At 46.9% G+C, this 27,711-nt stretch overlaps 1 protein-coding gene and 1 long non-coding RNA gene across 8 annotated transcripts in view; one reads left to right on the plus strand and one right to left on the minus strand.

The window, feature by feature from the left end:
* Positions 1 to 27,711, minus strand: part of KCNIP1 (potassium voltage-gated channel interacting protein 1) — a 776,797-nt gene that overhangs the window by 127,794 nt on the left and 621,292 nt on the right. The window lies entirely within an intron of this gene.
* On the plus strand, positions 21,480 to 26,811 carry LOC143831280 (uncharacterized). The gene is made up of 3 exons (XR_013228786.1): positions 21,480 to 22,277; positions 22,509 to 22,581; positions 25,136 to 26,811. It is a non-coding gene; the product is annotated as an uncharacterized LOC143831280 (long non-coding RNA).

Here is a 27,711-nt window from a genome sequence, read left to right on the forward strand (position 1 = left end):
ACTCTTCAGCTGGCAAAGAGTAAAATCAGACACTTTCCCTAGGCAGCTGCACTATGCCAACATAAGGCAAAGCCAGACTTCAAAGAGCCAGTTTGGTGTAGTGGTTAGGAGTGCGGACTTCTAATCTGGCGAGCTGGGTTTGCTCCCCCACATGCAGCCAGCTGGGTGATCTTGGGCTCAACACAGCACTGATAAAACTGTTCTGACCAAGCAGTAACATCAGAGCTCTCTCAGCCTCACCTAACTCACAGGGTGTCTGTTGTGGGGAGAGGAAAGGGAAGGCAATTGTAAGTCACTTTGAGCCTCCTTTGGGTAGAGAAAAGCGGCATATAAGAACCAACTCTCTTCTTCTTCTTCTTCTTCTTCTTCTTCTTCTTCTTCTTCTTCTTCTTCTTCTTCTTCTTCTTCTTCTTCTTCTTCTTCTTCTTCTTCTTCCTCTTCCTCTTCCTCTTCTTCTTCATTTTGCCTGTGCTTCTTTTTTCTCAGCTGGGCATGGTGGGGCTAGTAAGTAGTAATGTGAGTGTACTTCCATAGCACAAAGCCAGGAGTCTTTGCACCCATACTTCAGGTACATCCCAACACAGAGTTGGGAATTCTAATAAGGAATAGAGCAGTCTGAACAATTATTTCAGGGGCTCCTCCATAGTCAAAAGGTTGAAAAAGGCTGGTCTAGTCCCTACTGTGATTCTTCTTTGATTTTGTCACATGCTATGAATGGTGTATAACTCTTTGAAGATTTAAAAAATGTGTGAAGGATTGCCAAAATTCATGTCAGTATTCCTCTATTTGGCACATTTATTGAAGTAGAACTTAAAACCCAGATCCAGCAATGTACATGAGGAAACATAAATGGACTTAGCAAAGTTCAGCTTGTGCACAATCTTGCTCAATACCTAGAAGTTTCCTACATATATATCAGAGTTCTCAGAAACTATGACATCTTAGACAGCTGGAAATACAAGTGGTATATAATATATTTGATTTATAAAATGTCCAATTTTGAGACCTTGTTTGTTATAGGGTATTACCACCTTCAGAGCTGAGTCTTTGTGGCTGAATATATTGCCCCCTTCCTCATTTGTCACAGGCTTTATCTACTTCCTTTCAGCAGGCTCAGGCAATCCATCTAAGAGGCATCCCGACTGTGTCCAACCACTGCTCCCTCTGTCAGTGTCGTGGTTCGGTCCTTGGTGGCTTGGGAACCGGACCGAACCCCGCCATCAGAGGCGCCCGCGATCACGGAGGTAGGGCATGGTGATCATAGGCAAGCCGGCAGCTGGGCGCCCCACCCGATCGTTGAGGTGGCAATGGCCGCTAAAGAACCTCAATGTCCCCCTCCACCTTTTGACAAGGGCCCGGAGATGGCCCTTTGTTCCAGGAAAATGGGCCATCAGGAACCCCGGAAAACCTCGCATATGTGCATGAGTCATGATTGTATCAGCATGTTCCCTCCGCAAGTACTGGGTGGGGCAATACAGCCTAAGGAGGTGGGTTTTGTATAAAAGGGAGCTTCCACCTGGAGTTCGGTGGAAGCTCTTACTCCATACCAGCGGACTCCACGTTGCTGAAATAAAGCTTGTTCCTGTTGTATCGTTCACCAGGCCTGGCGTGACGTTTTCTTCAAAAGGGCACCCTGTTTTTTCAGTTAGCAAGCGGGTCCCCGACATCGTAAGAGCTTCCCACCGAACTCCAGGGTCGGCATCGCATCCGAGCGCTTATCGGGACGGATCCAGAGATGGCGTTTTCAAGCAACGGGGCGGTCTCGACCCCCACGAACCCCGGGAACATGAGTTTAATGTCCCCGGGAGATTTCCTCCGAAAATCGGGGGGCCAGGAGCAGCTGTCCGGGACCCCGAGACCCTCGGCAGCGGCGGCCAAGGGAAGGCGCCGGGCCATGGGGTTCCCAAGCACGGCGGGGAGCGCGCCGAGGTCTGGGGGGTTGGCCCCAACCTGGGACACCCAGCTGAGGCAGGCGCTTCGCCCGGTAGGACCTGAGGAATCCCTAGAGGACCTGCGGCGGGCCATGGCGGACTTGGCCAGGCGCTTGCAGGCAGCTGAAGCCCGTGAGCAAGCTCGGGCCGGGCCCGGAGGGACTGGTAATACAACGGCGGAGGGGATCGCGTCGAGTGAGGACGTCTCCAGCGACGAGGACGAGCCCGGCACTGGTGAGCGGGCCCCGGACCCCGACCCGGAGCAGTTTTCAGTCCCGAGTAGGCGAGACAGCCAGCGGAGAGGCGAGACAGCAGAGGATCTCGGGGGAGCGGGTGAGCCGACGGGGCGGCGAGAGCCGGACCAACGCAGGAGCGACGTGCAAGGCAGGGAGCGGCACGGCGTCGTTGGGCAAGTTGGTAGCCGGTGGAGCGGAGCAGGACGAGACGGCGGACGCCGAGAATCCCGGATCCGGAGGGGGTCGGACTACTCTCCAAAACGTTCCCCCCCAGAGCTTAAGGCGCGTTTCGACGGGACGCCGGACGACCTCCCGCAGTTCCTCCTCCACGCGCTGACGCATGCCCGGAGGTATGGAGACCGGTATGAGGACTCCGAGGACTTGGTCTGGGGGGTGGCCTCGTGTCTCCAGGGCAAGGCGGGTCAGTGGTACCTAGGGTTGGCCGAGCGCGGCGACCCGGCAACTCGGGACCTGCAGGACTTCGTGGTCGCGCTCCGCCGACGATTCCAGGACCCCCAGGCTGAGGACAAGGCAAAGAGTCGGATCAAGGGACTTCGACAGGGTACTAGGGGGGTTATGGACTATATAGACATTTTCCGGAGGGAAGCAGGCAAGGTGTTCTCCTGGAACGAGGAGACCCAAATCGAGTACTTCCGGGAGGGCCTTAACCCGAAGCTCAGGGAATGGGCCGTGATCAAGGGGACGGAAGAAGATCTGTCTACACTGGAGGGGTGGTGTTTTGTGGTCGCCAAGCTGGAAGCCAGCCTGGGTTGGGCCGCCGCACCCCCCCGGGAGGCAAAAGGCGGGTCAGCCGAGGCGCCGAGACCGGGCCCCGACAACTCTCGCCCCAAACGACCCCCGAACCCCGAGCGGGAAAGGAGACGCCGGGAAGGTCTGTGCCTGAAATGCGGGGGGTCAGGACATTTCGCAGCAGCGTGCCAATGGCAAGGGGGGGAGGACCGCGGGCTCTCCCAGGGGGGAGGTGCGACACGCCCCCAGCAGGCACGCCGGGCGGAGGACCTCCGCAACGAACCGGGAAGCGCCCAGGCGACGGGAAACGGCCAGGACCTGCTGTAGACGGCGCCGGGCAGCAGGTCCCGCGGTGCGAGGGAAAACCCCTACAGCATGAGGCGCGACCTCCGAACGTGGTAATTTTAGAGCTCCGGAACCCGGAGAACGGACTAAGTTGGGTGGGGGAGGCTCTTTTGGACTCTGGATGCGACCACAGCATGGTCCACCCCCAGATAGCCCGGGCTTTGGGGCTACCGAAGCGCATTCGGAAGGTTCCCCTGGTTTTCGTCCAGATGGACGGCAGCCCGATTCAGGGGGGACCTTTCGGGGAGGAGGTGGGTCCTATCGCCATCCACATAGGGGACCACCAAGAGCTGCGGTGGCTGATCCAGGTCCCCGTAGCGGGATATCGGGCGGTGTTGGGCCTGGATTGGCTGAAGGAACACAACCCCGTGGTGGACTGGCGGGCGGGGACCCTGAAGTTCGACTTGACGGTGGGTGCACGGCATCGGGTCCCCCACGAGAATTCCAGCCACAAGAGGACGGCGGCGCGTCCCAGGGGAGCGGCGGCGGCGCAGCAGGAGATACCAGAGCCCGAGGTCCCGCCAGAGTACCGAGACCTCGCAGCCGTTTTCAGCGAGCGGGAAGCGGACGAGCTACCCCCACACCGCCGCACGGACTGCGCTATCAACATCCCAGAGGGGGCGGTACTACCCAAAGGGCGCATCTACAAGATGAGTGAGGGTGAGCTCAAGGACCTCCGGGAGTTTTTGGGTAAAAATCTGGCCCGAGGTTTCATCCGGCCCGCTTCCAGTCCCATGGGAGCTCCAGTCTTGTTCGTCCGGAAAAAGGATGGGTCCCGACGGCTGTGCCAGGACTACCGGGGCCTCAACGCCATCGCAGCGGGGAACGCTTACCCCCTCCCGCTGATCCCGGATTTGCTGGCCCGGCTGGGCAAAGGGACTCTGTTCACTAAGCTGGACCTAAGGGAGGCGTACTACCGGGTACGCATCCGGGAGGGGGATGAGTGGAAAACAGCGTTTAACTGTCAATTGGGACAATTCGAATTTAAAGTGATGCCGTTCGGTTTAAGCGGGGCACCTGGGGTTTTCATGAGTCTAATTAATGAGGTGTTGCAGGACCTTCTGTTTCAGGGGGTGGTTGTTTATTTGGATGACGTCCTGATCTACAGCCAAGATCCCCAAGAGCACGTGACCCTGGTGAGGGAGGTGTTAAAGCGCCTGCTGGCAAACCACCTATACGTGAAGCTGGCTAAGTGCGAATTCCACCGTCCCTCCCTGGACTATTTGGGCTACCGCATCTCAGCCCAGGGCATAGCTATGGACCCCGAGAAGGTGCAGGCGGTGCTGGCCTGGGAAAGGCCCCGCACCCGGAAACAGCTACAAAGCTTCCTGGGGTTTGCTAACTTTTTTAGAGGCTTCATCCCCAGATACTCCTCCGTAGTGGCTCCCCTCACGGACTTGCTAGGTACCAAGGGGAGAGGTCCTCGCGCCACGCGGCCCAGCGCAGCGCTCGGCTGGAATGAGAAATCGGAGGCAGCGTTCCTGGCCCTCAAGCAAGCTTTCGCGTCTGAGCCCACGCTACTGCACGTCGACCCAACCCAGCCGATGGTGGTACAAGTCGACGCCAGCGACGCAGCAGCCGGGGCGGTTCTCCTGCAGCGAGACAAGGCGGGACAGCTGAGGCCGGCGGCCTACCTCTCACGAAAATTCGCCGAAACGGAGCGGAACTGGTCTACCTGGGAGAAGGAGGCGTTTGCGATTAAGTTCGCCCTCACCGAATGGCGGCATTGGCTGGAGGAAACAGAGGAGCCGTTCGAGGTCTGGACAGATCACAAGAATCTGGAGGCGCTCCGGCAACCGCGATCCCTGAACGCCAAGCAGATGAGGTGGGCGGAGTTCTTTTCGCGGTACAATTTCAAGCTTGGTCACATCCCCGGCAAAGAGAATTTCCTCGCGGACGCCCTCTCCCGTCTGCCGCATTATGGGGAGGGGTACGCTCCCTGCACCAGGTCCGTGTTTGGTGAGGAGCAGCTGGGACGGGGGGTCGTCACTAGGCGTCGGGCCAGGGAGGAATGGGAGCCCGACCCGGCGACCGCCCCGCTCCGAGACCGCCTAGTGGCAGCCTACGGGACAGACGAGGAGCTGGCTGAGCTCCGGGACTCTTTGATTTTGGACTCCGGTCTCTGGCGGAGGGGGGAGGCTGTCTACGTCCCGGAAGGGCTACGACGGGAAGCCCTCAGCCTCTGCCACGATGCTAAGACCGCCGGGCACTTCGGTTTCGTAAAATCCTGGAAGTTGGCCCGGCGGCGGTTTTGGTGGCCCAGTCTGCGGCGGGACACAAAAGCTTACGTCAGTGGTTGTCCTGTCTGCCTGACCTGCAAGCCGGGGGTTGGCAAGCCGAAAGGTCTGCTGCACCCGCTCGAGGTCCCGACCCGGCCGTGGTCAGTGATCTCCATGGACTTTATAACAGACTTGCCTCCCAGCAAGGGGAAAACGGTGATCTGGGTGGTGGTAGATCTATTTTCCAAACAGGCCCATTTCATTCCTTGCGCCAGTGTCCCCAGTGCTTCACAGTTGGCTCGGATGTTCCTGGATCACGTGTTCCGACTGCACGGGCTGCCGGACAAGGTGATTTCCGATCGGGGCTCACAATTCGTGTCCCGGTTTTGGCAAGCTTTCCTGCGCCTGTTAGACATCGAGCAAGGGCTGAGCTCCGCTTACCACCCCCAGACGGACGGGCAGACCGAGCGGGTTAATCAAGTACTGGAGCAGTACTTGCGGTGTTTCGGTTCCTATCATCAAGACACCTGGGTGCCCCTGCTCCCCCTGGCCGAGTTCGCGTACAACAACGCAGACCACAGCAGCACGGAGATGTCGCCTTTTGCCGTCGTCTACGGGACAGACCTGAGACACTTCCCGGAGCTTGGAGAGGTCCCCGCCCGGGAATCGGCCGACCTTCGCGAGTGGGGGAAGCGTGCCGGGAGCTGCTGGAAGTCGCTGCAGGAGCAGCTCCACAAAGTCAAGGCAGCGCAGAAAGAGGACGCCGACCGGAAGAGACGACCAGCTGAAGAGATCCGACCGGGGGATCGAATTTACCTTTCCACCCGGAACCTACGGTTGAATTTGCCCAGCAAGAAGCTAGGCCCTCGGTTTTTGGGGCCTTTCGAGGTCTTGGCCCCGATCAACGAAGTTTCGGTCAAGCTCAAGCTCCCCAAGAACCTCCGGCACATCCATCCCGTCTTTCACGTGAGCCTTCTAAAAAAAACTCCGGACGGTGACGTTTGGCACCCCGTGTTTTCCCCGCCAGCGCCCGAGGTCCTGCCGGGGGGGGAGCACCACGAGGTGGCGGATATCCTGGACTCTAGACTCCACAGGGGGAAGTTGCAGTACCTCGTGGAATGGAAGGACTTCGCTTTGGGGGACCGGGAATGGGTCTGGGCAGCGGACGTCCTTGCGCCCCGACTCACTGAACGTTTCCACAAGCGGTATCCTGGCCGTCCCGGGGGGTTGGAGAATGGACCTTTGGGGGGGCAGAATGTCGTGGTTCGGTCCTTGGTGGCTTGGGAACCGGACCGAACCCCGCCATCAGAGGCGCCCGCGATCACGGAGGTAGGGCATGGTGATCATAGGCAAGCCGGCAGCTGGGCGCCCCACCCGATCGTTGAGGTGGCAATGGCCGCTAAAGAACCTCAATGTCCCCCTCCACCTTTTGACAAGGGCCCGGAGATGGCCCTTTGTTCCAGGAAAATGGGCCATCAGGAACCCCGGAAAACCTCGCATATGTGCATGAGTCATGATTGTATCAGCATGTTCCCTCCGCAAGTACTGGGTGGGGCAATACAGCCTAAGGAGGTGGGTTTTGTATAAAAGGGAGCTTCCACCTGGAGTTCGGTGGAAGCTCTTACTCCATACCAGCGGACTCCACGTTGCTGAAATAAAGCTTGTTCCTGTTGTATCGTTCACCAGGCCTGGCGTGACGTTTTCTTCAAAAGGGCACCCTGTTTTTTCAGTTAGCAAGCGGGTCCCCGACAGTCAGCCTGGTTTCCTTTTTCCATTGACCAATCCTAGCACAAATGTTTTCTCCATTGTGTTGGATCGCATGATATGGCCAAAGTAAGTGAGCCGGAGTTTCATGATTTTGCCTACCAGTGAGATATCAGACTTTATACACAGCAGTATTTCCTTGTTTGTGACTTTTGCTGTCCATGGAACCCGCAGAAGCCTACGCGAACACCAGAGTTCAAATTTATTTATTTATTTATAATTTATTTATTATTTGTATACCAGCACTCATCACATGGACTCTCGGCAGTCCACAACAATAAAAACATTAAAACACAATACAACCCATAAAACATCCCTTCCAACAAATGGTGATAAAATATAAACCCTTCTCATTCACCCAAATCCCCCTCTCTCCCCATTCAGCTGAAGGCCAAGTTACCTCCCATTGGGGGTGAGGTGCCATGCATATTGTACTTTGGGGGGGGGGATCGTCAGATGGAATACTAGGACTCTACCCTGGCCCCAATAATATGCCTGGTGGAAGAGCTCCGTCTTGCAGGCCCTGCGGAAAGCTGATAATTCCGGCAGGGCCCTAAGCTCTTCCGGCAGTTCATTCCACCAGTCCTAACTTTTCCATGTTCAGTTCAAGCTCATCATTGCTGAGTGACCCAAAGCAATTAAATGTTTTATTTCCATACTGCAATCGCCACTCACATCAATTTGTGATCCAAGAAAAATGAATTCTTTAATGCATTCCATCTCTTAACCATCAATTGTTATTGTGACACAATGCCAAATAGACTGGCAGCAGGCAACAATTCTTTTTAAATTTGTATTTTTAGTTATAATTTTGTTTTTATGATTTACTATGCATGGTTTTACTGTTCAAATGCCATCATCATAGTTTCATATCTGACTTCAGCTCTAGCACCAGGCATAAAGAACACTCTTTGTTGGCAGAGTTTAGACATGTGAAGGAGTAAAGCACTGGCTGCTTTCAGAAATAAAATCATTTTATTGTGAAGAGAAACAACTTTGTGTAGAAAGAGGCAAGACACCTAACTTTTGACTACAGTCATTCTGTCTGTTCAGCTGCTGTTCTGGAGGAAAGTAGGTAGGAAGTGTGCTCAAAGGAGCAGGAAGTCTCCTGTTGAGTTAATGAGGATACTGGAGGAGAGTATTTGAAAAATTCCGGGAAGTTCCTATTCAAATTATGCTAAATACATATCTCCAACTCCCCCTGCAGGATACTCTTCTAATGGTTTTGAATTATGCACACTGCGGATCTTGCATATTCTAACACTTTTATGTCCCTACTGAGGCATATTTGTGCTCTTACTTCAATGGAAATTAGTTCCATGTGGTCAGGTATCACATGTTGGCTGCAATCCTAAACAAAGCATACTCACAAGGGAAGTAGCAGTTTTGAGATTTCCTTGAAAAAACTCAGGCTAGGCTGGAGCTGCAGAGAAGTCCAGAGAAACAGTAGAGGAACCTGCCAAGTGAGAGTGCCCTAGGCAGTCTTTCCCTTCCAGGGGTTTACTACCTTTCCCAAACCACTGACTGAATGACTTCTTTTTTTTTCTCTTCTTGCACTCTGTTGGTTGGAAACTGTCTCTGCAGACCGCTATGACTGATGATGATGAAGAAGAGGAGAGCTGGGGCTTCTGTACCCTGCTTTTCATCCGTCAAAAGAGTTCAAGAGTGGCTTACAAATACCTTTCCCTGACTGTTTATGCACTGGAGGTTTCATGCTGGGCTGCAGGCTGGAGCTTTAGTCATGGCAGGTTGCCCAACCTCTTCCTGCACCCACATGGGGGAGCATTTAGCCAGGTGCAACCCATCCACCCCTGATTTGTGCTCCTGCATGGGGGCTGGGGCAGTGAAGTTCCCAGTGAATAAATGGTCCCTTCATTTCCCCACAACAGATACTCTTTGACGTAGGCGGGGCTGAGAGAGCTCTATGAGAACAGGTCTAAGAGAACTTTGACTATTCACCCAGCTGGCTGCATGTCGAGAAGTGGGGAAGCAAATTCAGTTATTCAGATTAGAATCCACTGCTTGAGAGGGGACATGATTACTGCCTTCATGTATTTGAAAGGTTGTCAGGTAGAGGAGGGTAGGGAAAGATTCCTGTTGGCAGTAGAGCAGGGGTAGTCAACCTGTGGTCCTCCAGATGTTCATGGACTACAATTCCCATGAGCCCCTGCCAGTGTTAGCTGGCAGGGGCTCATGGGAATTGTAGTCCATGGACATCTGGAGGACCACAGGTTGACTACCCCTGCAGTAGAGGATAGGACGTACGGTAATGAGAGCCGGGACTTACCAAGGCTCTTCCATTGCTGCCGCGGAGGTGCGAGCCGGCAGCGAAGAAAAGGCGCGGCTGTGCTGACGCGCCTTTTAGCGAGCGCCTCGGGACGAGGCTGTAGAGGCGCGTCGCGCCTCTTGGGAGGGGGAGGAGAGGGCGTCGCCGACGCCTATTTAAGGGGCCGGGCAAGCGTGCTCGGCCTCTTTCCTCCCTTGCGCGGCTGCGAGAAGCTTCTTGCTTGCAGCTGCGTGAAAATCGAGGTGGGCTTGTTAGGCCAAACTGCGTAGTTGCGCATTTGGCTGGTTAGGCCTTCTTAATCCGGCACAGGTTAGTGGTGAAGTATATACATATACAGGTTGTGTATGTATATACACAGAATTCATTAATTACTTAATTAATTAATTGATTAAAAAAAAAATTTAACAATAATTGATCAAGTTTAAAAAATTAGTTCATTGATTTAACAATACATTAAAAAATTAATTAATAGTGAGGTATTTGAGTGGCGGATTAAAAAGGGGGAGGAAAGAGTGGGAGCACCTCGTGCTTGTTTGGGTTTTTTAAAATGGCCCCAAGGAGGCAGAATGCTGTGAAAAAAGGGCAAAAGAGCAGCAGAAGCACTGTCCAGGCAGTTGCTGGACCCGACAATGATGCCAACGGGCAAGGGTCCATTGCCAGCCCTGGCAATGCCACTGGTAATGTTAGCCAGCGGCCACGGAGGCTGACTAACTCGGTTAGGGCAGAACAAGAACCGGCCCCGACTGTTGAGGCAGTTGTGTCTGCCAGTGGGTCCACAATTCGCCAGCGGCCACAGAGAGCTGCGGCAGCAAGGGCTCTGGAACGGTCAATGGGGGGTAATAGACCTCAACGTGGGGCACGACCCAGTCCGGCTGGCGGGTCAGCCACGGCGCCGTTGCCTCAGTTACAAAGCGGGGCTGGTGGAACTAGGAGACGTAAGGGGGTGGGAGCGTTAAGGAACCGGGCACAGGCTGCGGCTGGTCGTGTGACCCAGGCTGTTGGCCTTGTGACCCAGGCCGGCTCCCAACCTCGAGGCCCTCAACAAGGGCGCCGAGATTCAACGGTTGTCCGAAGCAGGCGGGCAGTCCAGCCTCGTTCTGCAGGTTTCCCTGTTGAATTCCCTGTTGATTTAGGTTTATTTCAAAGCCAATTAAATAGGAGCAGAACTTCAAAACCACGTAATCGTGGAAAAATTACCTCCAGGCCGCGGTCGCGGTCCGGCGGACAACGGGGGAACAACATAACTGTGAGTACCGGGGGGGTTGCCCCCACCTTCAACATAGATGTTGAAGGAGGGGATTCAGCATTGTTTTGGCAGGGTTATTCCCAAGCCGTGGCTCAGCTAACAGGGGCAACACCGGTTCAAAACGTCGCCCAAGATGACAGTGGAGGGAGCGTTCACAGCGATTCTTCTTCTGGGGACGACCAACCTGGGGAAGGTTCCAGTGGTCATGTCAGGCAGAAGAAGAGACGTCGGTCCTGTCATCACATGAGGACGTGCTCTGCCCACTGTGCTCATTTATCTGGTGAGTCATCTGAAGAAGAGGATGAGATGGATACCCAGAGGGGAAGGGAATATTGGTTAGAGGGCTCCTTTATCCCTGGCCTCCCTCCGTGGTTGTTTCAACGCCGCATGGAAGCAAAACAACTTCTAGAGGAAGGGGATATTACCGGGGAAGTTTTTGACCCTCCAGGGCGATATAGGGATGGCGATGCCCCTCCGGGCATTCACTTATCGACAAAGGTACGTAACAAAGTTCTAGACGGATATTATGTTGATATGTTTGCTTTGGTACCGGTTGATGATGAAGGTGGGAACACAGGAGAACCTATGAAAAAACGTAAGAAGGAAACTGTACCTTGCGAACGAAATTTTCAACATTGGTTAAGGGGTTATGCTGAATTTATGGCCTTAGTATTAGCAGCTTACCCTGAAAGAGGATGGCATCTTAGTCGCCACCTCTCAAACGTCCTAGAAGCCAGGTACTGCGCGGGGGACGAGGCGGCTTTAGCTTATGATAAGAAGTTTAGGGAACTAGCGTCTCATAACTCTTGGACCCGCTGGGACATTATTCACCAAGCTACTTGGCTTTTAAAAGTGGGTCCCGGCATGAGACAGTTACGTGATATAGATAAGAAAGGGGCATTTGCAAAAAGGAGCGGCATACTTTACTGTTGGGACTTCAACAGAAAAGGATGCAAACGGCGACAATGCCGCTTTGAGCATGCATGTGAATCATGCGGTGGCTATCACTCAAAAGCCACATGCAGAAGGGGAAATAACTCCCAGAATCCCTTTCGGGGATCCCGACCCTCCACAAAAAAGGAAGGTGGGTCGGGGTTCAATAGTTTCAACCCCAATTAGGAAGAAAGTTAAATTGCACAATGTCAATTTAACTAGCCTTGCACCTACCCCAGTTAAGTTATCGGCCTTGTTAGAAACGTTAAAATTTTATCCTAATAAAAAAGCAGCAGCCTATTTGGCCTCCAGTTTCTCGGAGGGTTTTCGCATCCCATTTACAGGATTACGTACAGCTACAGACTGTCCCAATTTAAAATCTGCTAAGGAGATGCCAGAGGTCGTTAGGGAAAAAGTTAAAAAAGAGTGCGAAGCTGGACGCGTAGCGGGTCCTTTTTTGACGCCACCATTTAGTAATTTACGGGTCTCCCCATTGGGAGTGGTCCCTAAAAAGGCAGTGGGTCAATTTCGGCTTATACACCACTTGTCTTACCCCAGAGGCTCTTCGGTCAATGATGCTATTGCACCAGAGCTTTGTTCAGTAAAATATGCCCCTTTTGACCATGCGGTAAGAATAGTTAAATCATGTGGGCGGGGGGCACTTATGGCAAAATGCGACATTCAGTCTGCATTTCGCCTACTTCCAGTTTATCCGGGGGATTTTAACCTTTTAGGTTTTAAATTTGATGGACATTGGTACGTTGATAAAGCAATGCCGATGGGCTGCTCCGTAGCCTGTGCGGCATTTGAATCATTTAGTACCTTTTTAGAATGGGCTGCAAAACAAAAAGGGAAGTTTAATCAAATCAGTCACTATCTTGATGACTTCTTTTTTGCGGGCCCTGCGAACTCTCCCGCTTGTGCAGAGCGTTTGGCATCTTTTCAGGCATTAGCTAGCGAGCTGGGCGTACCGCTGGCTCAAGATAAGACGGAGGGTCCTACTTCTCAAATTACATACTTGGGCATTCAACTCAATTCCATCTTAGGTACATCGCGCTTACCAGAGGAAAAACTGAAGGTATTACATGGCCTCTTAGCAACCATGATTGCTAGCAAAAAAGCCACTTTGAAGCAGATGCAAACATTACTGGGGCACCTCAACTTTGCATGCAAAGTTGTGTCACCCGGGAGGGCTTTCTGCGCCCGGTTGGCTAGAGCCACTGCCGGAATTAGGGCACCACACCATTTCATTAGGATCACAAAAGGTATAAAAGCTGATCTAAATGTCTGGTTGCAGTTTTTACAGAATTTTAACGGAATTTCCATTTGGAAGACCGTTTTAAATCCAGGCTTGGATCTCCAAGTTCACACTGATGCCGCCGGGAGTTTGGGTTTTGGGGTATTTTATAAAAATCGGTGGTGTGCCCAACAATGGCCTTCTCATTGGAGCCCCAGCTTACTCAGGGATCTTACTTTCCTTGAGCTGTTTCCAATAGTGGTGGCTGTCCGGCTGTGGCGAGACTTATTTACAAATAAACAGGTCCTGTTTTGGTGTGACAACCAAGCAGTGGTCCGTATTGTGAATAAGCAGACATCTCATTCGGACAGGGTTATGAGACTGGTACGCCACCTAGTACTCATTTGTTTGGAATTTAATATCCAATTCACTGCAAAACATATTCCGGGTATTCGTAACGATATCGCTGATTCCCTTTCTCGGTTGCAGAGAAAAAGATTTTTCGAACTCGTCCCCGAGGCCAACAGAGATCCAGAAGCCTTTCCCGACGATCTTTGGAGCCTTGGCATCGATTAATCCTGCAAGGGGTGATGGGTTCATTGGCGGCTTCAACTCAACAAGCTTATTCACGGGCCTTTGACTCTTTTCTTAGATTTGCTGATGCTAAGGGTTATTTGCCCCCATTTCCTTTGGATGAGCCCAGGGTGCTTCACTATTTAGCACACCTTAGGGCGGAAGGCCTATCGCCAAAATCAATGAGGGTACATTTAGCCAGCCTTTCATTTTACAGTAAAGTTATGGGTCAATGGGATCCGAGTTCCTCATTTTTGGCAAAAAGAGCAGTAGAAGGGTGGAAGAGATTAACTCCTGGTTCTCCGGATACTAGGAGGCCTATAACTTTACAGTTGCTTAAAGCTTTACTTATGGCACTTCACAATGTATGTTTTTCCCACTATGAAGAATTGTTGCTTCGGGCTTCCTTCACGTTAGCATTTTATGGTGCCTTTCGATGCTGTGAGTTCTTAGCAGCTTCAAGGTCGCAAAAAGGAGGGGCAGCTTTGTCTGTTGATGATATTCAGTCCTATGGATCAGAATTACACGTCAGGTTACGTCGGTCCAAGACTGATCAGTTGGGAGTCGGTTCATCAGTTATATTAGCGTCAGCTCCTGATAACTTACTTTGTCCAGTTCATAGCATGGGGGAATTTTTAGCCTTGCGACCTAAGGTTTCGGGTCCATTATTCATTCATGAAAATGGTACCTGTCTTTCGCGGTATCAATTTACAGCAATCCTTAGGTTGTGCTTAAAGGACCTTGGCTTGGATGCAAAACAATTTTGTGTTCACTCATTCCGTATCGGAGCTGCCACACAGGCCTTCCACAGTGGGGCATCACCTGCCCAGATTATGGCCGTTGGCCGGTGGAAGTCGCCTGCATATAAAGCGTACATACGTCCGGATTTTTAGTTACTAATAATTCTTCTCTTCAGTTTCATTTAAAAAGGTTTCTTCAGTCCTAATTATCGGGCACAGCATCGTTTTTTGGGCCGGCCGGTACGCTTCAAGATCCGGATGGGGAGAAGACCTTGGACTTGGGCAGCACCTGGAATTTCGTTGGTCCGGGCATCGCGGAATGAAGTGGCCATCCTTGCTGTCAGTCGTGGCAGAAGAAGTTTTCTGTTCAGGACCACCTTCCATGTTATTAATACATTTGGGGGAAAATGACTTGGGGAAAACGAAAAGTTTAGAATTAATACGTATGATTCATGACGACCTTTCGATTTTACGTTTCCGTTTACCAGGGGCTCTGATCATATGGTCGGAGTTTTTGGAGCGCAGAGTTTGGAGGGATGCTGTGGATCCTTCAAAAATAGATTTAGCTAGACGCAGGGTCAATAAGACCTTGACAAAAATTTTCCGGGGATGGGGTCTTCCCATAGTAAAGCACCCTGATATTTCTCACCAGGTTGAGGCTCTCTATCGGTCCGATGGAGTGCACTTATCCGACTGGGGCTGTGACCTATGGTTACACAGCGTGAGGTCAGTTTTGGTGGAGAGGCTGCAGCATGAGGAGGTTGGCGGGAACTGAGGCTTTAGGCCTCAGTTCTGTGGCGGGTTGGCATGGGGAGAATCCTTTTTTGGAGGGAACAGGTTTGCATATCTGTTTCTCCTCCGTCATTGGGGGTCTCTTTAAGAGATCGGCACGTATGCGAGCGAAATGTCAACCCGGCTGGGTAGGCAGGCTCACATTGCCAGGTGGTTTAGGGAGACAGACAGAGGCTTACGCCCGATGGATCCCTGTCAAGCCACCTCCCTGGGATGTGGTTTTGGATGGCAAGGAGCTTTCCATGCTATAGGCTTACGCCTAGGCTGGTTCTCCAGGGCGCCATCTGAGATCTTGATTATCCACGGTCTGCTGACCGGTTCTTTGTAGGATTCTTCCTCATGCCACGCCAACTCTCCTTGCTAGGAGTGAATAAAAGCTGTGGCCTTTATTTTCCAAAATTATTGGTGTGGTGTCTTTCTTCCTGCAGGCTATTTAACTGCCCTCCTGCTAGGCAATGAGAGCCGGGACTTACCAAGGCTCTTCCATTGCTGCCGCGGAGGTGCGAGCCGGCAGCGAAGAAAAGGCGCGGCTGTGCTGACGCGCCTTTTAGCGAGCGCCTCGGGACGAGGCTGTAGAGGCGCGTCGCGCCTCTTGGGAGGGGGAGGAGAGGGCGTCGCCGACGCCTATTTAAGGGGCCGGGCAAGCGTGCTCGGCCTCTTTCCTCCCTTGCGCGGCTGCGAGAAGCTTCCCACCCTCCCCCCCTTTTTTCTCGGGTTTGTTGGCGAACGAATGTATTTAGAGGTATTTTGTTAGGGTTTATAATGTTTTGTCACAGCGGCGGGTTGGCATGGGGAGAATCCTTTTTTGGAGGGAACAGGTTTGCATATCTGTTTCTCCTCCGTCATTGGGGGTCTCTTTAAGAGATCGGCACGTATGCGAGCGAAATGTCAACCCGGCTGGGTAGGCAGGCTCACATTGCCAGGTGGTTTAGGGAGACAGACAGAGGCTTACGCCCGATGGATCCCTGTCAAGCCACCTCCCTGGGATGTGGTTTTGGATGGCAAGGAGCTTTCCATGCTATAGGCTTACGCCTAGGCTGGTTCTCCAGGGCGCCATCTGAGATCTTGATTATCCACGGTCTGCTGACCGGTTCTTTGTAGGATTCTTCCTCATGCCACGCCAACTCTCCTTGCTAGGAGTGAATAAAAGCTGTGGCCTTTATTTTCCAAAATTATTGGTGTGGTGTCTTTCTTCCTGCAGGCTATTTAACTGCCCTCCTGCTAGGCAATGGGTTTAAACTAGTGTAGAACAACATTGACTAGATATCAGGGGGAAAGTTCACCATCAGAGTAGTTCAGCAGCGGAATCAACTGCCTAAAGAAGTGGTGAGCTCCCCCTCACTGGCAAACTTCAAGCAGTGGCTGGACAGATACTTATCTTGGATGTTTTAGGATGATCCTGCATTGAGCAGGGGGGTGGACTATATGGTTTATATGGCCCCTTCCAAGTCTACGGCCATTTCTGCACAGAGGGGTAAAATGTGAGTGGCTACTTGCTTCAAAACGCAGAATGGTAAATCTTGCATTTGCAGCCCTCCTCACAGGCAGACCCCTTATGCTTGTCAATCACAGTAAGCCACCAATCACAGCACACCAGTTCTCTTATGGACTGAAACTTTCTCCCTACCCAGCCCCAATTTCTTTTTAAATAAGGCACTTCCACGTTGCTATGTGGTAATGCGACAACATAGATGTATTTTTAATAGAAATAAACACTGCCACATTGCTAAGGAGAGACACCAGAACAATATCACATTTTTTTTTGGAATTCATGTTTTTTTGCAGTTTATTTTTGTCTGGGTGAATTTCTGAGAGCCTGAACATGATAACTGGAGTGTTTTGTGCTAATTTTGTGCTTTAAAACAAGGTGCTCAGACCCCTGTATGATCGGGAGAAGGCAGCCTGATCAACTGTTCCACCCCTTCTTCCCCAGGTCATTTCTCACCTCCAGAAAATGCAAACGGGGCTGTTTTTCCCTGCCCAAATTGTTAGAAGGCTGGACAGGTAAATGAAGCCCAGGCCAGCTCATTCCCCACCTCCAGAAAACAGAAAAGGGGTTGTGTTTTGCATGCTTAATCCCAAAAAGACCATGGACACTTTAAATAAGTTTTTATTTCACCTTTGACAGTGTAGGTTTGTGGTCGCTGTGGATAGCACCATTTTTTAAATAAAAAATTACTCAGAGCATGAAATGCAGAGAAGAGGGTAGGAGCAAGGGCGGGACAAAGCTGGCCAGACTATCGTGCATTTCCCCTTCCATATGGTCTTATCTCTGGTTGCTCACCAGTGGTTTGCGCAATTTAGGGTGGTAAATCCAGTTTTCTGGATTCCCCAAATCGTGATTTAAAAATGGCCAAATTGCAACCCAGCTACTGGACACCCTTGGGATGTTGGTAACATCATACGGAGGGGGCTCTATATGCTGCCAATATGCTAAGGCTGTTCAGGAACATTTTCCTCATGTGGAAATGGCCTATGATTCTACAATTCTAACCACTACACCATGCTGAGTTTGCCACTGGCCCTCTGGGGATTGCCCCAGTATGATTAATAACCAGTCCCCTCCCAGATACCAACAACTTCAATATTCCCATGGAATATGCTTCTTCTCCCTCATATATTAACAAATCATTTTGGAGTTTATCGCTCTGCTTTTATAACCAAGGATTTACTGTATAGTAAGGACAACACTATTCAATACATCATTTTATTATTAAAATGTTTTTTCTTTCCCCATGATATTATCCTTTTCTAGTATTTTGGGATATGATATGTTCAAGAAGCACAGTTTTTCAGTATGCTGCCCATGACAATATCCAGAGACTTAGCTGGGTTTATTTGCAGTATTGCACTGTGCAGGAATCCTTTGAATTATTCTGCCCAAAGTACTTCATTTTATATTTGTCATCACTTGAATCTCATTAGCCACCAGGCTGCCAATTTATCAAGCATCGTTAGCTCTCTTTGGAACTTCTCCATTCTCCATATCCTTGGCGATTTCAAATAAATTTGTCTCATATGCAGAATTAATGGATAAAAAACACCACATGGACATCTACTGACTCATTCTAAAAATGTAATATAAATAAGCTAGCAGAAACAGCATATGAAGCTTTCAATACGATAAAATAAGGTTTGAGCAGTTGTAATAAAATTTCACCTTTTGGGAAACAATTCATATTCTCTCTAATATATTTTAGGGACACTACTGTCCCAGGATTTCATTCTCATTTGGTGATTGTCTCATTATTATGCCAAGATAGAATGGCCAATGAGACAACAGTGGGAGAGAAAAAGGCAAAATCAGAATGTTTTTTGTGATTTTATTACATCTACTGTATCTACTCGTGTATAAGCCGAGTTTTTCAGCACAGTATTCACACTGAAAAAGTGCTCCTCGGCTTCTACGTGGGTATATACGGTAATTGAAATAACAGCCTGCTCCAGCCAGCCAACTTATTACATTGCTTCTGCAAGCCTCCTGCAAGCTGAAGGTTGCTTGCTCTGGCTGCTTGTAGGACAGCAATGGTTTGACTGAGGGACTCTGATCTTTCTTCCCCTTTTGCCTTCACTTCTTGCAAACTATTCTTTTGGTTTCTGTGGGTGGGGTGGGGTGGGGTGGGTTTTGGGGGTGCTTTGGGATTTACTGTTTCTCCTAATGTTTATTTTGTCTTTTTTCTGAGGGGCTGCATTGTTTGCCTTTTCTCCTTGGGGTTGTGTTTCTTTTAAAAGTTGATTTTTACAGTCCTTTCTTTCAGTGTTGAGTTTTACAGTTCTTTATTTCAGTGTTTTGTTCGGGGGGGGGCACTGCAATTGTAGTTAAAGTAGTCCATTCTCCCAGTTTGGTAGCTGTTTTACTTGTTGTAATAGGTTGCCAACTTTGGGTACTGTTGTTCTGCTCTGGTTTGCTGGCCCTCTTTTGCACTTACAGAGCTAGCTTACTGTTTTTTCTTTGAAATAAGTATTCAAAAACATTTAACCTACTGGTGCCTCAATTAATGTAAATTTACTAGTAACTGCTGCATTTTCCACCCTAGGCTTATATGAAAGTCTATAAATTTGTCCAGATTTTGTGGTAAAATTAGGTGCCTCAGCTTATATGCTGGTCAATTTATATGCAAGTATATACGGTAAATGCTGTACACCACCCTGATTTAAAATATAAAAATATAATACAATTTGTGTAAATTCTACACACTCTTTAGAATGTTGTCAAATTGATAAAAAGTTGTATTGCATGGAAACTGTGGTTTAAACTTTTCCCCTAGTTATTATCCTCTTTGTCCATCATGGAAGTGTCCTGCTGCAGAATGCAAGTCCTTTGTGCTGTACATTTTTTCATTTCCTTGGAATTCACTTGCCTTGTGTGAGTAAATGTACCTAGCACCAGAGAATTTGTTGCCAACAAAAATGTGCATCGAAAGAAGGAGGCCAAAATATTGGCTGGAGTGGATAAGAGGGACCACATCACTCCAATCTAGTTCCCTCTACACTGGCTTCCAGTTTGCTTGCAGGCCCAATCCAAAGTGCTCATATTGAGTTCTATATAGAGACCAGGATACATTAAGGACTGTCTACTCCCAAATGAAGACTCTTGTGAGTCCCTTGAACTGCAAGGCAAACAAACCGGTCGGTTCTAGAGGAGATCAGCCCAGACTGCTCCTTAGAAGGCCAGATACTGAAGATGAAACTCAAATACTTTGGCCACCTCATGAGAAGGAAGGACTCCCTGGAGAAGAGCTGGGAGGTATTTGAGGGCAAAAGAAGAAGGGGATGACAGAGATGGAGTCACTAAAGCAGTTGGTGCAAACTTAAATGGACTTCGAGGACAGGAAGGCCTGGAGGATCATTGTCCATGGGGTTGTGATTGGTCGGACACGACTTCGCACCTAACAACACCACTCCCAAATGAACCCACCCATTCCCTCCTATCATCTTCAGAAGGCCTGCTTTGAACTCTAAGAATGTTTGATTGCATGGCATATAATCAATAGTTGCGTATGGGCTTATTTTTAATTAATTGTAAACTTTGGATGGAAAGTATGTCTGGCAACACTGTTGTTAGATTTTTGTGTCTGCTTATCTTTTTGTTTCTTTTAAATTCTATTAAAATTATTACTGCATTTTCCCCTTGTCCTTTTTTCTGTTTGTTTTTTTTTAAGAAAGAAATTTCAGTTGTTTCTGCCATCTGAGATTAGACTCAAAACTTTGGCCTTCCTTCACCAGGGTGATTCATCTGTCTCCCTTTATAGTTATATTCTGCTAGTGGGTGAAAAGTTTGTTTGTCTTGTTTGGCATTTTCTCACTAACTCTTATCCCATTCTACTTATTTATTCATGTTCTGACTAAAGTCTTGAGCTCTGACAATCAGGAATAAGATCATTACTGGATACAAATACAGTTAGTGATACAGGCTGAACCATAATAAAATAACTCATCTTGGACATCCTCCCTTGCTTTTGGTGTTACGTGTATATTACTGAATTAATCTATAGATATTTTATTTAAAATGTTTTTTGTTAAATAGGCACAGACAGCAGAGCACCAGGCTGCTTAAAGGAATCAAATGGTTTTATTAAGATAAGAAGTAACTTTGTAAAGAAAGAAGAGAGCTAAGAGAGTCCTAGCTAACTGTTGTGTTGCAGACATTTTGTCTGTTGTTGTAAACAAGCAGGGAGGGAGTGTGCTCGAAGGAGCAGAAAGTTTCCAGTTGAGCCAATCACGGTGTAAACTGCATGGAGCTTTTATTCCAATCCCAGGTCGATTCAGTCCCTACCATCAACACTGAATGCGATTTCCATTTTGATTTTGTCCGATTTAAAATTTCCCTCTGCAACAAGCATGATTGATCCGGAATGACCTTACCTGGAATATCTTAGAGTGCTTTTAACCCTCAATATTTTCAGAATCGGATTGAGAAAGCATGAGCTCCGCGGTAGAGAAGCCCTGATTGGCCAGGGCTGACTCCATGGTAGCAAAGCCCTGATTGGCCAAGGCTGCCCAGGTGACAAGCTTGCTTTAAAGGGGAAGCCCGTAATTTCTTAGCAGAAGCTGTAACTTCTGTCGTAGAGATTTGCATCTTGGATTTTTCTTTTTGGATTTTTTTTCTCCCTTCTCTGCTGTCTGCAATCCTCCCCCTCTCTCCAAGAAAAGAAAGAAAGAGGCTGAGCTTGCCTCCCCCTCCCTTTCTGAGCCTCCCTAAGCAAGTGCAGAACACTTTTCTGTTTCGTGGGGGGGAAGGAAGACCCGTGTTCAAATCGATCTGAATTCAACAAGATTGACAATGGAATAAACAATTTGAGTGCAGATTCAGCCCAAGACACAGGAGGAGATTATTTGAAAAATACTAGGAAGATCCTGATCTAAATCTGCTAATCCTACATCTCCCCCGATGCCCTCTGTAGGATAATCTTCGTATTCTATTAAATCATAAGTACTAGGGATCTTGTATATTCTAACAATTTTCATGTTGAATTGTTTTCATGTTTGTCATCTTAGGACACTATTTGGCTGGAAAGGTGGCCTTAAAATATTCCCAATCAATCAATGTGGTTTTCCCAACTTTATTTCCTCTTCCATCTTCTCCATCTCAAAAACTACTCCTGTGCTTTGGGGTACGGGGCTTTCTGAAATGGTATATAATATTTGGAAAGGGGTCTGCAGCTGGGTATTAGTAGAAATAACCCCCCCCCACACACACACACACACACAAACAGGTGCAGCAGCAAATCTGGATCCAAGCCAATATATTTGTTTTTCAGTCTAGCAGAGAGTTTAAGCAAGCATACTTTCAAACATGTAAATCTTTAAACAAGAACATCACCATGTGAACCATATACACTTATGGCATCAGAGAGAATAAAAGTGGCAGGGTGAATTTGCCAAGAGAAATAAGTCATATCACTGATTGAAACAGTAAACATAATTTGTGTACTCAATACCATTAACCAGGGTAATAAATAGTTTTGTGGCTACTTCTTCCCCATTAGTCAAACTATAATAAAATGATGGGCAGGTAAGAGGTAATGATTTAAACTGGCAAGACAATTCCAAGCCTTGACCAGAATATATAATATAGCTCTGTAGGCTGAGTTCCAGTTATGAATACTTAGTAGCCAGCAGTAGAGATACTGAAAAGGGCTGCAAATTAGTTTGCCAGTTGACCTTACAATATAGGTTTTGATAACAGGACAAAAGCTCTGGGAAACAGCTTAGTGAACAAAGGTTAGTGAACAAAGAGAAGGTTTGTCTGCATTTATTGAAGGAGTGAAATTCTGAAATTACAACCAAGATTGCAGAATTTTTGATGAAAGCCATGTTTGTTAAAGTCAATTTTTAACTTTGGTTAATTCCGCTGTTTTAAATTTGGATTTACTTGGAAATTATGTGGAAATCTTTTGGTGGGTTGTTGAAATTGTATGGTAGTCATGCTGTACCTTCTGAATGCCAATACAGGTGAACTGACTGACAGATTTTACCGTATGAGATGGGGAGCCAATCCTGGAATCAGTTAATTGGCATGGCAAAGGTAACAAACAGCTCTACAGTGGCATCTTTTTGTGACTATTGTTTGATCTCTGTACATGAGGTGAATGAATAAATAAATAATTGAATGCATCCTGGTGAACTGGGTCATCTACAGGTGGTGTAGAGCAGGGGTAGTCAACCTGTGGTCCTCCAGATGTCCATAGACTACAATTCCCATGAGCCCCTGCCAGCATTCGCTGGCAGGGGCTCGTGAATTGTAGTCCATGGACATCTGAAGGACGACAGGTTGACTACCCCTAGTGTAGAGACCTGGAGGAGGGCATGGTGATGAGAGATGTTTTTGTTCACTTCCTGACACAACACCATACACATATAGTGCAGTGAGAGGAGTAGTCAAGGCTTGTTAATCTGGCAAAGGAAGATATTGACAACTTTCAAGCTATTGACAGCCTGAAAAGGTTTCAAATTAGTGTAAACAAAGAAAACTGTCCACACTTAAAATGTCATTAACTATGTAATGTCTTCTGTGAGAGGGGAAGAGTTGAATTTTCCTGGACAGGAAAATAAGCTCCAAGTGGAAGACAGCTGGGTGGAAGGAATTCCAAAGCTGAAATAGAGTCAAATTTGGAAAAAATTTCTGGTGGGTGGGTTTTCAATGAAGAAATGAACACCAAAGCAGATGTAGTTCACTAACCAGCCAGTGGAAGGAGAAAGCTTTCCACCATAAAAATGGAACCCCAAACATCGGGGAAAATACTAAAGTGATGTCCAGCAATGGGGGGAGGGGTTGCTATCATATGCTAAAATGGAGCCCCCAATTAGAAAGAACTACATAAATCACGCGGGGGGGGGGGGTTCTATGCAGAAATGAAGTGCCCAGATGGGGAGAGATGATGGAGAATTTCCCAGAAAGATAGCGGAGCCTTTGTATGGGAAGTAACCAAGGGGAAAATACAACTCCCATGCCCCTTTGCTTTGCCACGTGTGCGTGTAAGCCCTTCATGTGTATGTGTGTGCTGTGCAGACATCCACTGTGCTTCCTTAGTATAGCATAAAACAAATGATGTAATATGACTGAACAAAATAAGCATATATGGAAACTGTTCTGTTGCTCAAGTAACTATTTGCCTTAAACAAGCCATTTACTTGAAGCAGATTTAACTGAAGAAAATTATATCCCAGATTTCATTTTGTGGGTTTAATAAAACAGTAAACAAAAGAGGCATGTTATTTAGTAATCAGAGTTTTCCCCTTGTATATAAAAGAATACTTTCTATATTTGCATATTTGTAAATGCTTAGATGTTTATTACCTATACTCACCACGAACCAATTTTAAGTCATTAGCTATCATACTTGGTATAGTGGTTAAGATCAGTGGCTTTTAATCTGGGAAATTGGGTTTGGTTCCCAGCTCCTCTATCACACCCAGGTAGCTGGGTGACCTTAGGCTAGTCTCAGAGCTCTCTCAGCCCCTTACTTCACAAGGGAAGACAATTATAAGCCACTTTGAGACTCCTTTGGGTAGTGAAAAGTGAGGATTGAAAAAGTATTCTTCATCAGTGAACTTCACCTGTTCACAGAATACATTTTTCGAATAACTTGTCATTGCAAGAATAGCATAAATACTTGATTTTTTGCTAATCATACTGGAAGTCATTAACCTACTTTTATTCTACATTAGAAATTAAAACTTCAAAATATTTCACAACTTCTGTAAATAATTGATGTTTATTTTGGTTTTTAAAAAAATACTTTCCTAGCTTTTCCAGAGGTATCATAGACAGAGCCAGAAGGGAACATGTTCTGATGAATAAAATAATAGTTGACTTGGCAATGTGTATGAAGTAGCAAAGGAAGAAGAAAACTAAATAATTCCCATGTGGTGCTTGCCAAATTTTGATTAAAGGTAGAATAATTTCTCAGATATAAACCTCTTAATAAGAGCATCCTTTACCCATTAAACATTTCCCATTTATTTTGAACAGATTTGAACAGATTTATTTTGAACAGATTTTCCATATTAATTATTTTCTCTTTAGGAACATGAGAATGCCAATAATCTTTAACTACCACCATTATTTATATCTAATTGTTACTACAATTGTTTATTTTGAAAAAAAAATAAATTCTGATGCCTGTCAAGTTGCTGTGTCAGCCATTGAGTTGAGTCCAACTTTTGGTGATCCCATGTCTCAGCTATCACCACAATCCTCGATCCTGCACTGCCTCCCTCATCTGTGCAATGTTTTGAATGGTGTCTGTTCAGATCATGTCTAACCACCGTGTTCTTTGTCAGCCTGGTTTCCTTTTTTCCCTGACCAATCCTAGCATAATTGCTTTTTCCACTGAGCTGGATCACATGATATAGCCAAAGTAAATAAACCAGAGTTTTGTGATTTTGCTTACCAGTGATATATTAAACTTTACACATTTGTGACTTTTGCTATCCTTCAACACCAGAGTTCATATGAATCAATTCTTCTCTTTGATTTTTTCATCATCCAACTTTCACAGCCATAAGTGGCTATTGGAAATATGATAGATCCAATTAATCTATATTTGGTAATCAAGCTTATGTCCTTGCTTTTCTAGGTTTGGTTCAAGCTCATCATTGCTGAGTGACCCAAAGCAATTAAATGTTTTATTTCCATACTGCAATCACCGCTCACATCAACTTGTGATCCAAGAAAAAATGAATTCTTGAACGCATTCAATCTCTTCACCATCAATTGTTATTGTGACATGTTTTTTGCAGTCTTTTTAGTGGTTTTTTTTGTCTTTTTAGTGTTTAAGAAAAGGCTAAATTTCTTTCTTACTTCATTGACCTTTGTATCAGCTGTTCTAGGCCATCCTTAGTTTCTGACAGAAGGGTAGTGGCATCAGAAAACTGAAGATTATTTATATTTCTTCCTCCAATCTTAATTCCAGTGTTTGAATCTTTGAATTCAATCTCTCTCATAATGATCTCAGTACACGTTAAATAGGAAGGGGGAAAGAATACAATCTTGGTGCACACCTTTCTCTATTTTGAATCAGTCAATGTCACCAAATGGTGTACACACCATGGCTTCTTGGTTTGAGTAGAGCAACTGTTTGATCAAAAACTTCCTCCTCCCCAAATACTGTAGGGCTTCCCACAATTTGTTGTGATCCATACATCAACACTTTTGTGTTGTCAATAAAGCAGATGTAGATATTCTCCTAATATTCCTGTGACTTATCCAAAATCCAACACAGGTTTGCTATGTGATCATGAGTGCCATGCCTCCGTTGAAAGCCTGCATGAACATCTGGTAATTCTCTTTCAATGGTTGTTGCTATATGTTGTTGTATGAGTTTGAGCAGGGTTTTACTAGCATGAGAAATGAGGGCTATTGTGCAGTAATTAGAACAGTTTTTGAGTCATCCTTTTTTGGTAATGGGATGAACACAGATTGTTTCCACTCCTCTGGCCTTAGTTTTTTTTTTTAAATATTTTATTTATACAGGAAAAAGTTACATACAACAGAACAACAAATACATATAAGGATACAGAAAAATAGTAAAAAAGAAAATAAAAATAAGTATCGTGTGATTTAGAAAAGACTTCCAATTCTACTTACAAAGAAAAAAATTGCTTAGCTTAATTTTCTTGCTTCCTCCCTTTTGCCTGCAGCTTTTGCTGCTTTTTTACATTTAGCCACTCTTATAGTTTCATCTGAGAGTCATTTTGATCTTTTTTTTCTGGCTTCTTGTGTGGTTTGTGTTTAGCTGCTGTTTCAACAACAGTTGCTTGAATTTCTTGCCACAGTTCATCAGGCATCTTTTCTGTTGCATCCAATAGTTTAAATAGATTTTTTACCTTCACTGCATATGTGAGTGGAATTTTATTTACTTTATTGAACTTCTTTAACCACGATGTTTCCTTGATGTTGCAGAGTTTTATTTTAATAGCCAATAACAATTCATGATCTGAACTACAATCAGCACCTGAACGTATTTTGACAGCTGGGATTGAACTAGCTGCATAAGATATAGTCAATTTGGTTCCTGTGTAGTCCATTTGGTGATGTCCAAGTGTATAGGTGATGATTATGCTGTTTGAACCAAGTATTCATGATGCAAAACTGATTTTCATGACAGAATTGTACCAGATGATCATCTGCATCATTCCTTTCTCCAAGTCTGAAGTTGCCAGCAATGTCTCTTTCTTCCTGTGTGCCAACTTTTGCATTAAAGTCACCATTACATCCTATTGGCTACTTGTTTTAAAGTGTCTTGAATGTCCAGAAGAGTGCAGTTGAAATATTTTCTCTTGATTATTTTGAAAGATCTTTGGATTAGACTTTGTTCCATGCTAAATACTAAAACATATCTTTTTCTGGATGGGCTTGCATTTATAATGTTACAGTTTCTTTAAAAAATCATCAAACTAAAATTTTAACTACCATACAGGAAGTATTCATCATATCTCCTATCATTTAGTTATCTATCTGCTTGTTTTGTGGCATGATATTATGGTGGGTCCTACCATTGACCTACCATGCTACTCAGGAAAGTTTGAAGCCTTTCTTCAGCCTGAGGTAACCCCCTTTGCAAAAGAATACCCATTTATGGTGCAAATTTAAGTAGAGTTATCCCCTTCTAAGTCTATTGGCTCAGTGGACTTAGATGGGTGTAACTCAGGTTAAGATTGCTAAATTGGAGGAAGATGGGCTCCACTCCAACATGTTTTGTGTTAGGCTCTGGAAAATCCAGGTTCAAACCCCCTTATGCTAGCATGGAGAGCCAGTGTAGTGTAGTGGTTAAGAGCTGCAGAAACTAATCTGGAGAACCGCTCTTTCATATGAAGCCATCTGAGTGACCAAGGGATAGTCACAGTTCTCTCAGAACTCTCTCTGCCTCATCTGCCTCACAAGGTGACTGTTGTTGAGAGAGGAAGATGATGTGATTGGAATCTGAGAGTCCTTAAGATAGAGAAAAAGAGGCATAAAATGCTACTCTTCTTCTTATGCCAAGGAAGCTTATTCCCAGACTAATCTACCTCACAGGGCTGTCCAAGGATAAAATGGAAAAGGGGAGAAGGATATCACCTTTTTAGGTCCCTATTGGGGAGAAAGGCAAGGTAGAAATTATATAAATAAATGAATTTTATTTTTTATTTTATTTTTATTTATTTAGATTTCTAT

The sequence above is a fragment of the Paroedura picta genome, chromosome 3, assembly GCF_049243985.1.
Source record: "Paroedura picta isolate Pp20150507F chromosome 3, Ppicta_v3.0, whole genome shotgun sequence".
NCBI lineage: Eukaryota > Metazoa > Chordata > Lepidosauria > Squamata > Gekkonidae > Paroedura > Paroedura picta.